The sequence below is a fragment of the Tachypleus tridentatus genome, chromosome 6, assembly GCF_004210375.1.
Source record: "Tachypleus tridentatus isolate NWPU-2018 chromosome 6, ASM421037v1, whole genome shotgun sequence".
Lineage (NCBI taxonomy): Eukaryota > Metazoa > Arthropoda > Merostomata > Xiphosura > Limulidae > Tachypleus > Tachypleus tridentatus.
In genome coordinates, this window is record NC_134830.1 from 56,173,642 (window position 1) to 56,190,035 (window position 16,394).

The 16,394-nt window shown below is 35.6% G+C and overlaps 1 long non-coding RNA gene across 2 annotated transcripts; it reads left to right on the top strand.

Moving 5' to 3' along the window:
• The first annotated feature begins 220 nt into the window (after window positions 1-220).
• LOC143252568 (uncharacterized) lies at window positions 221-16,148 on the top strand. Of its 2 annotated transcripts, none has more exons than XR_013029047.1 (3): window positions 221-1,211; window positions 7,830-8,018; window positions 14,716-16,148. It is a non-coding gene; the product is annotated as an uncharacterized LOC143252568 (long non-coding RNA). The 2 variants fall into 2 exon arrangements; XR_013029048.1 differs by lacking the exon at window positions 14,716-16,148 and adding an exon at window positions 11,070-11,491.
• The last annotated feature ends 246 nt before the right edge of the window (window positions 16,149-16,394 follow it).

The following is a 16,394-nucleotide window of genomic DNA, read 5'->3' on the forward strand; positions in this document are numbered from 1 at the left end:
TTTAGTTAATTCAAAAAGCTATATTAACTCTCAAATTTCCGATTTATCTTTATATTTCTCTCTACCGTTTGTGCCCAAATGTTTTATCACGTTAAGTAATTTTACTGTTACAGACTTCTTTATAATAAACTTAGAAAAAAAATTAAGTTTCTAATTTTCTTCTAGCGGTAGTTTAATGCAAAGATACCTTAAATTGTGTTTAAAAAGTCGATGAGGACAGTCAATTTAGGGTTAATGAATAAACTGTTTACCCTAGATTTTTATTCACCTTTTCGTTTAAACAACGTGTCGGTACGTATCAAGGATGTTTATGAAAGTGAGTGTTTTCATGAAGATTGAAGATTCACTTTGACAATTTTTGTTTGGCGACTTGTCACGAAGTACTGGTTCTATGATTGATCAGCGTGCTTGATTAACTGCTTTCGCTGTGTTTTAGTTTTCCACCATTTCTTTTCCCAAAATGTGATCGTTTGTTGGTTCTAGAAGCTTCGCTCAGAGCTACAGAAGGACCATCCACACATAGCTGCCCCTAATTTCGAAATGATGAAAGAGCAGCAACTAGTCTACTGGACTACTATGCATGATCTAATAGTAGTGGAGTTTCACCGTTACTCTCATGACGTATTCGCGGTCTCGAAATGCGTAGCACTTTTTTTTTTTTTTTTATGTGGTAATAGGATGCAAATAATAAATTCTTAGATTGTATAGTCCAGTAACGCTAACTATTAGGTAACACCAACACCGAATTAAGGCATGTGCTCACCGGGCTGCAGTCCAGGGCCTCACACTAATTAGGAGAAGGCCTCAGGCTATGACTATAAAAGTACTACACGTAAAGGTTCTGTCTCGAACGGGCCTCTATAAGTTGAAAAGCCTAAGGCTAGTAAAACGTATAAAAAGAAGAAAAGAGAGAGAAGTCAGTAGCGTTGTACCATGACAACCAATTAGAAATGTGCACTAGATTCTGTACAGGAAAGTGTGCAACAAGAGTTAGTGTAGTGTACCGATAATTTACCAAATTAAACAGTTGTTAGTCAAACGTTCACCCGATACAACGTAGCGCAAATGTCTCATTGTGCCACGACTTTATCTCCATGGCAGAGCAGTGATCTTAGGGGCTTACAACATTGAAATCCGGAGTTCGATCCGTGCAACAACTAATTTATTTTGAGAACCCGCATTTCGTAAGCCTAAAAATGCTAGAGGAAAAGGTAAATGGGATTTATTTTTACAGTTAATTGCGTGTTTTATTCCATTTCATCGGGTTTTTTTAAATGACAATAACTCCTATATTTTTATCTTCTGGGACGTTACAACACTGTAGCTTTAAAAAATACAGAATCGTTTAAACTGGACGAAAAATAAATTTGCTTTTAACATTTCTTATTTTCTAAATAAGGTATTACTTGACTTTTGTTACAAATTAATGTAAAAAAATGAGATGGAATTAATCTTTCTGTATTTATCAATAATGTTACTCACGTTTATTGCGTCTTTACCCAACTTACTGCTGTATATATCTCTGTAATCAAGAAGTTGCTATAGCGTCATCATTTTATTGCCTTATGGTTGTCCAATGGAAAGGTCTGAGACAGAGATGTATTGACGTCATAATCTTAGCTGTGTTAAGACAGTTCAGTTTGGTTTGGTTTGAATTTCGCGCAAAGCTACACGATGGCTATCTGCGCTAGCCGTCCCTAATTTAGCAGGGAAGGCAGCTAGTCATCACCACCCACCGCCAACTCTTGGGCTACTCTTTTACCAACGAATAGTGGGATTGACCGTAACATTATAACGCTCCCACGGCTGAAAGGGCGAGCATCTTTGATGTGACGGGGTCTAAAGACAGACAGATAGATATGTGTATGTATGTATGGATAAATTTAGTGTGTGTTTTTAGAGTATATGTTAGTAACTTGATTCACTCATTGATGGCTCATTTCAAATCTAATGATTATTTTTAATCGGTCAAGGACAGAATCTCCCTCACTCAGCTCAGAAAGTCTACCAACTGGTTTTCTTAAAAGTTAAGAGGTACTTTATTGGTTTAATTTACATACTTCAGGCTAATAAGTCAAGTCAAACTATTAATATCCCTCTCTGTGGTTGACATTTATTTGGTATCAAAACATCGCATTTGGTGTGTACATAATACTATCTTTCTGGTATAACACACAAAGTTGTTTTTTTTCTGAATTTTGCAATTCCTGCTCTTTCCCCTAGTTTCTGCTCTCCTGGTTGCTGTTTTTCTGCTTGAAATAGAGCAGATATATTTATTCTTAATAAAATGGGCTTTATTTGCATGATTTTAGGTTCTGTTTGCAGTATTTTAGTTTTCGCTGAAACATTAAACTACATATCTTTTGTCCTCTAGCATTGTCCGGTTGATCTTTTTATCTTATTTGTGTTTTGCAAATCCTTAATGCGGTACATAAATAATTTATGCGAAGGCGTTCAGACATTAATCCACACAATTACACCTAGCGGACTCAAGCGTTAGTTTTACATGCACAGCAGTAATAAATAAGAACGAATATTTACTTAGGTCTTGTAAACTCGTGTCTCAGTTGGACTGTTCTTGATGGCTAGCAGGCAATACTCCAATCTCCATGGAAACGCACCCAGCTACGTCTTCTTATATACGATCATTTGCATGTCTGTTAAACATATTCGAGAAACGAGTGGTTTTGTTCAAGAAAAATAAATAAATCCTTCCATTACGTAGCACGGCTATTAACCTAAACTGGGAAAACATGCGTTTCTCGACAAAGTATTAACTTATGGTAGATATGAATACGAAACTCTTCCTAGAAAACTAATACGACCCTGCAATATACACACAACTAAAAAAAGAAACATTGTTTGTTTTGAATTTCGCGCAAAACTACAAGAGGGATATCTGCACTAGCCGTCCCTAATTTAGCTGTGCAAGACTAGAGGGAAGGTAGCTAGTCATCACTACCCACCGCCAACTCTTGGGCTACTCTCTAACCAACGAATAGTGGGATTGACCAAACATTATAACGCCTCCAAGACTGAAAGGGCGAGCATGTTTGGTGTGACGGGAATCCGAACCCGCGACCCTTGGATTACGAGTCGAGTGCCTTAACCACCTGGCTATGCTGAACGAAGAAACATTGTAAGCCAAAAACTTCTAACAATTAGTATAATGTTTTCCTCTATATATACGAGATAATATTACCAGACCCGAAAGTTATCAGAGCTGAGGAACACTTTATTAGGCAGTCGATTCTTCAGCCATTAAAACATTTGAACAACATTATCTTCATTCATCAAGGTCAACATGATGTTCATTATTCTTTCTCTGAACCTTTAAGGATTTCGTGTTTAGTGAAAATAACATCTTGATACCCAAGTATAAAATGGACAAGTTATCGGACGCCCAGGACGTGAAGGTTCTCTACGTTCATTAGTTTCAGAAAATGTTTAATTTCCAATGACGTCTTTAATAAAACCCTGACGTAAAGCTCGTAAAACCATTATCAACTGAAAGTAAGCGAAGTTTAGTTGTTATAAGTAAAGAGTGCACAGTATGTCTCTCTGAGTGAACCTGGAAAGTTTTCAGTTAATGAAGGTGCATCATCTGATTAAGATGTTTTGAGCCCCAATGTAAAGGGGCTCAAATATCTTTAAATAAAAGTTGGTTGTTCACGTTTCCCGAATGTATGAGATTATAAATTATTTAACCTATTTCTGTTCAAGTAGGCACGCTTTTGTTTAATATTCGCATCCAGTCGGCAGTAGACTTTCCTTGTTTACAAAACGCAACTAGTTTAGGCATATTTCAGTGAAATTCTAGTTTAAAAATATCGAAACAACAGGACTATAGTGCACCACTGTATGAACACCCTCGCATGAGCTGTTATCACGACTGGACTTTTGCAAGAAGAAGGAGACTGAAAGCAATGCAACTCAGGCAAAATGAGTCTCTTTCAGTTAATTCGCGCAGTCGCACAAAAGATACACAGCGCTTTTGAGTACGTGTTTTAGTGAGATTTATCTACTGACTTACACCAACTAAACCAGTAACTTTCTGAAACTAGCCGCAATTCGCTGTAATTTTCGGAATAATTTTAACCACAACTCTTTATATATTTTTTAGATAGATTATAACCTATTATATCTCATTGACTAGCCGTAACCCTCCCTGATTAGCTGTAACCGTAACTCTATATCTCTCTAACAAACTGTAACTCATTATATATATATCCTAGACAAATTGTAACTCACTGTATCTCCCTGACTAGCAGTAACTGTAACTCATTATATCTCAGACTAAATGTGAACATCAGTCTCTGTTTCAGATTAAGAGAGAACATAATATTGTACATAGAAATGCATAGTAGCGCCCCTCTATGCATAGGTGCAACCCAACCCAAGTTACTGTTGGTCATTCCAATAGAAAAATGGACATGGGAAAGAGCATTATCTACTTTTACTTAGCATATTCCCTGTACAACAATCTTTCTCACGAGAAATAGTACGTGATACCACAGTTGAATGACACAGAACAATAAGGCTTGCGGATAAAAATAGCATAAACAAACCAAAACCAAACCCAACAATTCATTCTAACCCTTATAAATCACAACGTGAGAAAAGTATATTTAAATAGCTGTACTCATCGCCAGGTTGATTTGTAGCTTCGCTCTAAGTACCTATCTTGTTCTGATCGTAAGGTAATGTTGATAACTAGGTCAAAGCTACATAGCCACATTTATGGTTAACGTTCTGTTGTTAAAACTATACATGCGACTGACAACATGTATGTGGAAAATAACTGAAAATTCTCGGTGGGCTTAAAACGCTCACTCAACTAAACACACTACAACTTTAGACACTAAACGTACTTTACATACTACAAACCAAACACTAAACGTGCTTTACATAGTACAACATTAAAAACTAAACGTGCTTTATATAATATAACAGGCCCGGCATGGCCAGGTAAGTTAAGGCGTTCGACTCGTAATCTGAGGGTCGCGGGTTCGAATCCCCATCGCACCGAACATACTCGCTCTTTTAGCCGTTGGGGCGTTATAATGTGACGGTCAATCCCACTAATCGTTGGTAGCCCAAGCGTTGGCGATGGGTGGTGATGACTAGCTGCCTTCCCTCTAGTCTTACACTGCTAAATTAGGGACGGCTAGCGCAGATAGCCCTTGTGTAGTTTTGCGTTAAATTCAAAAACAAACAAACGTGTGATATAACACCAAACAGATCAGTTAATTAGGTTATCTAAAACGATAATAAATAGCTTTAATAAAAAAAAATGTATCGCTTACTTTTTAGATATCAAGAAAGCATTTGACACTATATGGCACGATGGTCTAAGGTTCCGAATGAATGAAATGGGACTACCGCGAGGAATTATTAGCTGGTTATCTAACTTTTTAGAAAATGTAGAGGGAACTTTCTCTGAGTTTTTTACTCCAGAAGCTGGCGTCCCTCAAGGAGGGGTGGTTAGTCTCTATTCTCTTCATCATGTATGTGAATAATATGCCACTTAAAGACCCAAACCATGGATACTCGTCACAGTTCGCTGATGATGTAGCAATATGGAAAAATGCCCCAACACCAGAAATTGCAGCCACTAACATACAACCACAACTAAATTGAATAAATGAATACTGTCATAAATATAGAATTAAAATAAATGCAGCGAAACACAATTAGTGATGTTTTCAGAATCAACGAAACATCAAAAAGTTCAACCTCAGATCTACATGAACGGAAAGCTTCTCCAAACTGCTACATTTGCAAAATATTTAGGACTAACATATGATTCTAAACTTACCTGGATAAAACATGTAAATAACATAAAAACTAAACTTTGGAGAAAAATAAACTATGCTAGGAGTCTAACTGGTAAAAACTACGGAACAACACCAGAAAACATCATTAAAATATACAAGACATACATTAGACCTGTAATAGACTATGCAGCTCCTGCATGGATCAATATAAGTGAAAAACAAATACAAACCAAACTCCAAACATTACAGAATACACTAATTACATAAGCATACACAGTACCTAAAACCACTTCCTCAAAGTTCATGCACAAATACTCAAATGCACAAACAATACCAGATAGACTTCTACATAGTACAATAAAATATTTTGATAAAAATTTAGAAAAAATGAGTTGTTATGCGAAGTAAACAGATATTGCATATATGATGAAGAGAGACCTAAACACCTCTCCCCGATTAATTTATACATTATATCATTAAGTTAAGATTAAGTATTAAAAATCAATAAAATATATATATATACTAGTGCTAAAATAAAACAGGCCACCTATGTTCTAGACTTAGATAATCTAAAAGTACAATATACATGGACGTTGCCCTGAAAAGGGCCTGAGTAATGTTCATCACTCTGGCCCTCATGTATTGACTTTAAATATACTAACAAGTCCACTCTAACAATGAAAAGGAAGGAGGAAGAGGTCTGGTGTACCTGACCCCCCAGGGTATAGGGGTATATATGTGTAAGCCCAATATTCAATCAAAAAAATACGCGCCACATGTGAATTCATCACATTATATAAACACGTATATGACTGCATTACACTGACTACTTGAAGAACCACGATTGGAGAAACTGTGTCGAACGTTTGCAAGGTCTACTTCCAAAACAAAAGCAATTTAGTTTTAAAATAACTTTCATTTTGTTTTGCGAGTGTCGACAGCCTAATTTACCATAGATTATCCACTTGATTTTAGGTAATACTAATGAGAATCTGTAGCGCCCCTAGTGATGAAATAAAAAAAATATGCCTTACCCTACAGCAGAAAGACATATCAAGCTTATTAACTGGAATTAAAGAAAAGTTATTCCTGGTAGTATTTGTAACTTGAACGACACCTTGTGTGAAACCAGGGCTAAATATCCAGATCAGAGACCGCTGGAGTTCAGAATTACCCGCTCATAATTTTGAAATTTTGATAAAAAAAAAGAAAGCAGCACTTCCTACCACAAACGTCTTTCGTATAATTAATATAAAAAAAAATCTACGTTGATTTCAAAAATGTCTCAATTGAAAACATTGAAATTTTCTGTAAATTGTTGTTCGTTTTAATTAATTAACATAAAAGACGTCGTTCAGTGTTTAAGTGAACTATTCATAAAACGAGTTAAATCAGTTACACTATGTTCTTCTATTCATAGTTTCCATTACCGTTTACGCTAAGACTTTATGTAATTCCTGTATAGCTTACTAAAATAGTATTAATTTTGTTATGCTTTAGGCCATTGAAAAAGCAGTGACGGATAAATAAATGAAAAGATACAAAACGATAAAACGATTATTTAATCAAATTTAAGAGTTGCAATGATCGATATTACTATCTATTTTTCCAAAAGGTCGCATGTTTTAACTACTCGTTCCACTTTACAGTAGTGTGTCAGTCAGACAGTAGACACTAAAACTACGTCACGTAAAGGACGCTTAATGTTGCAATTTATATATTGTCGCAAGGTTCATTAAACGTACACATGCCATGAATCACGAGAAAAATTATGCATTCTTTAGATTACAACATATGAGCTTTCTAAGTACACATCTAGTTTACACATGCATGTTCGAAACAAAAGTGAAAATCAAGTTTGAAAACAACGGAAGCGACAAGGTTGATCTTTAAAAGATGTCACTACATTAGCTTTTCTGCTTAACTGTTACTGTTATAACTGATATTCATGATGGATAAACTAAGTTGAAGTATAAGACAGCTGTGTAATACAAAATGATAGTTGTAGAGTTGGTCTGTATGTTTGTAATTGAGCACGAAGTTGTGCAATAGGTTATCTGTGCTGTAATCACCACGGGTGTCGAAACACAGTTTCCAGCGCTGTGAGACCGAAGACATACCGCTGTGCCACTAGGGTCCACCTGTAGAAAAGGCCTAGGAGGACGAAGCTACGAAAGTAGAAAGTAGATCACGCAGAAGTGACGACATTTCGAACAGTCCGAGTCTGTCTGTAAATCAAGGGTAAGTTTAGGGACTTAGAAGAAAAGAATCCGCGGTTCGATAACAGCGGTAGATCGAGCGCAGATAGCCCAAAGTGCCTTTGTGTTTGAAAGAAACTTTTGTCCCTAGTTTATATGACCTATTCAACCTTTTATAAACAAAAACATCTATATTATTAACCCAAATAACTGAACACTAAACTTTTCGAGAAGAACTAATAAACAAGATAGTATGACGAATAGATTTATTACTTTTCGCTAGAAATGGTAAAATATTTTGAGACCCTTTCCACAGTATGTCACCCTGACATAAAAACAGTACAGAATGTTTTTAAAAAGTGTAAATAACAAATAATCCACCATTTTATAGCTGGGCTCTTTGTCGTTGGTCTCGGTTTGTATCTACTGTTGTTCATAGGCAATAACAAACAACAGAGACAATTTCTTCTATATCAAGCACTTAACAACTGTGAGGCCTAACTTTAGAGCATCTTGGACTATCACCAACAGTTTCAATTTTAAAGAGATTCACTTAGTGTCACTGAAAAACGCAAATCCTAATGTTAGAAGTGAGGATATGCGATACGTTATAAGCTATCAAACAAACTAAGAAAACCTTTCTCTGTTATGTCATAAACAGATTGATTTTAATCCGATGATTGTTTGTTTGTTTGTTTTGAATTTCGCGCAACGCTACTCGAGGGCTATCTGAGCTAGCCGTTCATAATTTAGCAGTGTAAGACTAGAGGGAAGGCAGCTAGTCATCACCACCCACCACCAACTCTTGGGCTGCTCTTTTACCAATGACTAGTGGGATTGACCGTACATTATAACGCCCACACGGCTGAAAGGGCGAGCATATTTGGTGCGACAGAGATTCGAACCCGCCACCTTTAGATTACGAGTCGAACGCCTTAACCCATCTGGCCATGGCGGGCTTATCCGATGATAAATCACACCTTTTATGTTTTGATGTGTTGTGACGTCAGAAAAAACGCGTAGGCCCAAGAAGTCTTGATAGAAATGAATAAAACCCTATAACCCGAGCACTTTTGAAAGGTGGATCTTTCTTCTTCAAAGGTAAACTGAGAAGAGTTTGCCCGGATGTTTTATAAAGCAAATTTGATCACTGTAACAAAGAACTTCCAATAACGAACTGTGGGGTTCCCTTGAATATTTTTAATCAGGGTAACTGATGTATTAGATATGAAACAGAAAATTACTCTATATATAAATATAAAATGATGAAGGCGTAAAATGTACATAAAAATGTAACTCTAATATCATTTACAATAAATACTGTCGCTGTTATACAAAAATTATAAGTATTTGTTCTTGTCTTTCATTTGAAGGCGAGCACAAAGTTACACAATGGGCTATCTGTGGTCTGCCAACCACGGGTATCGAAACCCGGTTACTAGCGTTGTAAATTTGAGAACATACCGATGTGTCACTGAGGGGAGAGCAACGGCAGGTTATATCACATTTAGTTATGAATCAAAACGGCAGGTTATATCACATTTAGTTATGAATCAAAACGGCAGGTTATATCACATTTAGTTATGAATCAAAACGGCAGGTTATATCACATTTAGTTATGAATCAAAACGGTAGGTTATATCACATTTAGTTATGAATCAAAACGGCAGGTTATACCACATTTAGTTATGAATCAAAACGGCAGGTTATATCACATTTAGTTATGAATCAAAACGGCAGGTTATACCACATTTAGTTATGAATCAAAACGGCAGGTTATACCACATTTAGTTATGAATCAAAACGGCAGGTTATATCACATTTAGTTATGAATCAAAACGGCAGGTTATACCACATTTAGTTATGAATCAAAACGGCAGGTTATATCACATTTAGTTATGAATCAAAACGGCAGGTTATACCACATTTAGTTATGAATCAAAACGGCAGGTTATACCACATTTAGTTATGAATCAAAACGGCAGGTTATATCACATTTAGTTATGAATCAAAACGGCAGGTTATACGACATTTAGTTATGAATCAAAACGGTAGGTTATATCACATTTAGTTATGAATCAAAACGGCAGGTTATACCACATTTAGTTATGAATCAAAACGGCAGGTTATACCACATTTAGTTATGAATCAAAACGGCAGGTTATACCACATTTAGTTATGAATCAAAACGCCAGGTTATATCACATTTAGTTATGAATCAAAACGGCAGGTTATACCACGTTTAGTTATGAATTAAAACGGCAGGTTATACCACATTTAGTTATGAATCAAAATGGTAGGTTATATCACATTTAGTTATGAATCAAAACGGCAGGTTATACCACATTTAGTTATGAATCAAAACGGCAGGTTATATCACATTTAGTTATGAATCAAAACGGCAGGTTATACGACATTTAGTTATGAATCAAAACGGTAGGTTATATCACATTTAGTTATGAATCAAAACGGCAGGTTATACCACATTTAGTTATGAATCAAAACGGTAGGTTATATCACATTTAGTTATGAATCAAAACGGCAGGTTATACCAAATTTAGTTATGAATCAAAACGGCAGGTTATATCACATTTAGTTATGAATCAAAACGGCAGGTTATATCACATTTAGTTATGAATCAAAACGGCAGGTTATACCACATTTAGTTATGAATCAAAACGGCAGGTTATACCACGTTTAGTTATGAATCAAAACGGCAGGTTATACCACGTTTAGTTATGAATCAAAACGGCAGGTTATATCACATTTAGTTATGAATCAAAACGGCAGGTTATATCACATTTAGTTATGAATCAAAACGGCAGGTTATATCACATTTAGTTATGAATCAAAACGGCAGGTTATATCACATTTAGTTATGAATCAAAACGGCAGGTTATATCACATTTAGTTATGAATCAAAAAATGATCGCGTAAATTTGAAACTTTACAATACATTTCTTTTTAATTAAAACCTTTCATGTGTTACGTAAATTTCTTTAAAAATGTGACTTCCTCATTTTCATTTGTTTCTGCACCATCATCAGTTTAAAAATATACAATATACTTAAGAAATATTCTATTCGTACTGTAGGGTCCTTCATTGCTGGAGGGTGGGTCTTTGTTATGAACAGTGAAGGAATATTTGCTCAACTGAAAAACGCCATACTCACAGTGGGTCCCCTCCCCGGTAAGTCTACGGACTTGTAACACTAAAATCTGAAGCTCGATTCCCGAGGTGGACCCAGCAGGTAGTCCAGTGTGTCTTTGCTCTAAAATAATCAACCAACCACACAATGAGTTCAAACGGCCAATTCAGAGATATCCTATGGCTCAGATACAACTGTCTACAACTATGACCCAAATGAAGTCCAACACCATTTGAAGCGGCTGCTTTCAACCATGTTGACTTTTCAAGAAGTCTCTTGACTCCTTAAGTTAAGTAACATTTTTTGAAGTATATATCCGTATTGTATTCCAAAACCCATGGAAGTAAAACCACGCGCTTTTCGAAAATTGCCATGTTCAACATAGATGGATTTTATGACTTACAAAAAAACAAAAATTGACATATTACGCTACGTTTCTGGAAAATTCAGGAATAATTAGCATAATATTAATGGTCTGCCATAGTCAGATTGGTATGGTGCTCTAGTCGTAATCTGAGTGTCGCGGGTTCGAATTCCCGTCACACCAAATATGCTCTGCATTTCAGCCTTAGGGGCGTTATAATGTTACGGTCAATCTCACTATTCGTTGGTAAAAGAGTAGCCCAAGAGTTAGCGGCAGGTGTTGATGGCTAACTGCCTTCCCTCTAGTCTTACATTACTAACTTAGGGACGGCTAGCGCAAATGGCCCTCGTGTAGCTTTGCGCGAAATTCACAAAAGAAACAAAATTTTAATTAACAATTCTTCTGAACTATCTATTCGTGTTTATTATAATATCTTTATCATAACTTTAGATCGTATCTGTCGCTGATTCTGCAGTGTATTAAAATGAACTTCAGACATTGTTTCATTACTCAACAAGCTTTCATGTTCGGTTTCGTTAACTGACTCTCATAAATATTCATTGTCTCACACGCTTCTGTAGTAGAGTCGAAATGCTTGCGTAAATGTTAGGCATGTTGCTCATAGATCGATAGGCTCTTTCTAACGCTAAAACCTGTCATTAAATTAATGGTTGTTTGTTTGTTTTTGAATTTCGCGTAAAGCTACGCGAGGGCTATCTGCGCTAGCCATCCCTAGTTTAGCAGTGTAAGACCAGAAGTCATCACTACCTACTGTCAACTCTTGGGCTACTCTTTTACCAAAGGAAAATTGGACTGACCATCACATTATAACGCCACCACGGCTGAAAGGGCGAGCATGTTTGGTGTGACGGGGATTCGAAACTTCGGATTACGAATCGAGTGCCTTAACCACTTGGATTAAATTAATGATATAAATAGTTAAAGCTCCCTCTAATGAACACCTCGAACTTCAAAAATGCATATTTTGTTTGTTTATGTCATAGGGCACTCCGGTTTAAGGTTGTAAAGTGCTCATGAACTTATCGCTGATCCACTAGAGGACCATGTTTTGTGAGCTTGCAAATAGAATAGTTTCGCACATAAACATCCAAGGTTAGTGTATATTGTTGTAAAACCCTTGAATGTGTACCAGGTGGCTCAGCGACAAGTCTGAAGGTTTATAACACTACAATAAATACCGAGATTCGATGCGCTCGATGTGGGGACAGCACAGAGAATTCATTGTGTAGTGGCTCAGCATGACCAAGTGGTTAAGGCACTCAACTCGTAATCTGAGGGTGGCGAACTCGAATCCCCGTCACAACAAACATGATCGCCTTTTCAGCCGTGTGGGCGTTATAATGTTACGGTCAATCCCACTATTCGTTGGTAAAAGAGTAGCCCAAAAGTTGGCGATGGGTGGTAAGAAGTAGCTGCCTTCCCTCTAGCCTTACACTGCTAAATTAGAGATAGGTAGCGCAAATAGCCCTCGTGTAGCTTTGTGCGAAATTAAAAAAACTAAACTAAACTAAAACATTGTGTAGCTTTGTGCTTAACAACAAATAAACAAACCCCAGAATATATTATATTTCTTATTTCTTATAGTTATATTAATTATTTCTTATAATTATATTAATGTTTTAAATTTATTTTGATATACAGCATATGTATTGTTATATAAAAATGTAACAATTATTAGATAATATTCGATTACATAATTATATCTACAATCTCTGTGATGAGTTAATTTATTGCCAGAAATAAAATTCAAAGGTCCGTTTTAAGCCCCTATATTTTTTTCAAATATAGTGGGCAGAGAAGATAACCCATTACGTAGCTTAGTGCTAAGCCAAACGTAAGCATGCTAAATTTAAAACATGTCCTATAACAGTTTCCTTTCAAAACTACTCCTGTTTAGAATCTTGAGAAGAATCGATAGTTATTAAATAAAAAAACAAATAAAGTTACAAAAGGCTTTGCATGGGCAGGTGGTTAGAGCGATCGGCTCGTAATCTGAGGGTCGCAGATTCGAATCATCGTCGCACCAAACATGCTCGCCCTTTCTTCCGTTGGTGCGTTATAATGTGACAGTCAATCTCAGTACTCGGTGGTAAAAGAGTAGCCCAAGAGTTGGCGGTGGACGGTGATGACTAGCTGCTTTCCCCCTAGTCTTACACTGCTAAAGTAGAGACGGCTAACGCAGATAGTCTTCGTAAAGCTTTTCGCAAAATTTAAAAACAAATAAACAGTTACTAGGATGTCTCATGCTAGGACCATGACGTAGTCACAGAAGGTCAATTTCAATAATAGACATCAGTTCAGGATTTATAGTATAGAAATGTTGGTAATTAGATCTCAAATCGATCAAGAACTATAAGTTAAAGGCTTCTACTTGGTAAAAAGACTCAGAGCCGTTCTGTGAGCCGTTATGCCGCAGCTAAAAATGACATTGTTTACTACACTTCTACACTATTTCTAAAATACTCTCGTATTAGCGAAGTACTAGCTCAATACACGGCAAAAACATAGGAGGAATTAGATTTGAACCTTAACCTCTGTATTTTACTTCTCATTGGACCTTTAAAATGTTTTTCTTTATGTTGTTGTTTTGCTTATTTAATCACTAATGTTAAAAAGAAGGATTATTAGTAATTCTGTTTTGGAAGTTTGCCAATTTATGTATTATGTGACGTTTCCTTCACACAATCACCACTGTTACTGTGTGAACAGAACTCGTTTGAAACAAATGCTCAAGTTTCTCTGTGTTCACTACTGCTTGACTGCAGTGTAAATCTTTCGCAAACTAACAACGATGCTCTTACCAGCCATTCATCGTTTCTTCTTAGGATATTTTCTATTACTAAAATTCCTCTAAATTCTTATTGATATTTTAAAATATTTCTGGTTTTTTTTTCTGAAAAAACTGGTAATCGTTACAAGTATATTGATAATTTGAATGTAATTACATATATATATATTCGTGATGACGAGAAACTTTACTTACTAATAAAGCAGATAACAATGTTTCGACCTTCTTAGATTAACCTGAAGATGACCTAAGAAGGTCGAAACGTTGTTCTCTACTTTATTAGTAAATGTTAATACCCCTACCATCCGTCCTGAGATATACAATATGTATGTATATATACAAGTCCCCACCCATCCATATGTTATTATGTTATATTCAATTACGCATGTATTATAAATTTGTTCCTTTTGTTTTTCAGAGAAATATGGCCGATGTAAGACCATTTATACTTGAAGAGCGTATTGTGACAAGTACGTGGGTATACTTTGCTGCGAGAATGAGGGACAGCACACAGATACACTGGATACATAAGATGTAATAATGGGTAGGGACTTACGGGTTACCCTCTATATATATTTGTTTTTTAAATAATATTATTGGAACATCGTTAAATATGCTAGGCCTTTCTCCATTCAACAATATTTATAACTAGTGTTTAATGGCAATTATTTGTTTACCACGAGAGCTGTCACATGACAGGAGCCACGCTATTTCGGAAAACGAAGCTCCAAGCTGTTATCGAAACGATTCTAAAGAACTACGTAAACCTCCTCTTATTAGTCGAGACTCTCGGGAACCATTTGGTACAATGAAAGTAAACACGAGCCATCAAATCTGGAACTAGATTGTTGTCAGAAATATGTGATTTTTGCACTTCAAACAACCACGTTATGAACATGTAAGTTCTGAGAGGGGTTATCGCGCTAATTAAGTCTCTTTTGACTAGACAGCACTGATGAAGATTTCTGAGAAATATACACAAAATCTTAAAAATCAATACAATGAAAAAATAATAATAAATCAAAAACTTTCTTATTTACATAACATAACAAGGGTCCTGTTGGTCCATCTCACCTGTTCTATCCTCTAAGCCAAACTAAAACTATTTAAAAAAAAAAGTAAAGCCAGCCATTATCATTCATATACCTATCAGGTTTTCTTTTAAATTCATTCAAATTTACTGTCTACACAAAGATCAAAAGCAACTCATTCCATAGACCAACCACCCAATTTAAAAAAATAAAACTGTCTTAGCTTCCTAAATCTATATTTCTGTCCTCTAGTTCTTTAATTCTCGCTGATAAGTGTGAAAAATATTGATCCATCTTGAACCCTTCAGTCAGATCCACTCTAACTCTTCTTTTATCAAGAGAAAACAATTAAGGATTTTAATATCTCACGTGACAACCTCTCCACCCCAAGCACCGTTCTCTGAACCATTTCCAACAATTCAATATCTTCTCCAAAATAAGAAGCCCAAGACTGAACATAATACTGCAAATGTGGCTTAACAGTAACACATATAATAAAGTGATAACCTCATTAGACTTATATTATATATTTATGTAACAAAATACAGTTCAAAAGTAGTTTAAGTATCATTTTTTAAAGAGATTCAACTAATGCTAACTTTTTGCACGCTGTGAACATTTCACTGATAATGTGCAGTAAAAGGACTGAAAGCCTAGATGTTAGATTTTAGATTTTAGCAATTCGCCGAAAAGATTTACTGAAAGTCACTCTAAAATAATTGTTTTAGCCTGCATTATGAGTGTTTTTCACTGTTATTCCACAAAGAAACTTTTTAAAATTAACATGTAATCAAAATAAAATATATTATTATGCATATATTTCTCGTGTTTTTCAATGACATTCCACAAAGAAACGATGGTTTCACTATAATGTCAATTACTAATTTTCTAAATAATTTCACATTAAATTCAGATGGATGTGGCAGTTACTGAAAATTTGATCTTTATACTAAAATAAAAGACTTACGTATAGTTTTAGTAATATTAAAGCATATGTTTATTTTTATAGTATTTTTTCATGTTATTCTAATGTTTTTAACCATACTTTAAAACACAGTTTTTAGCA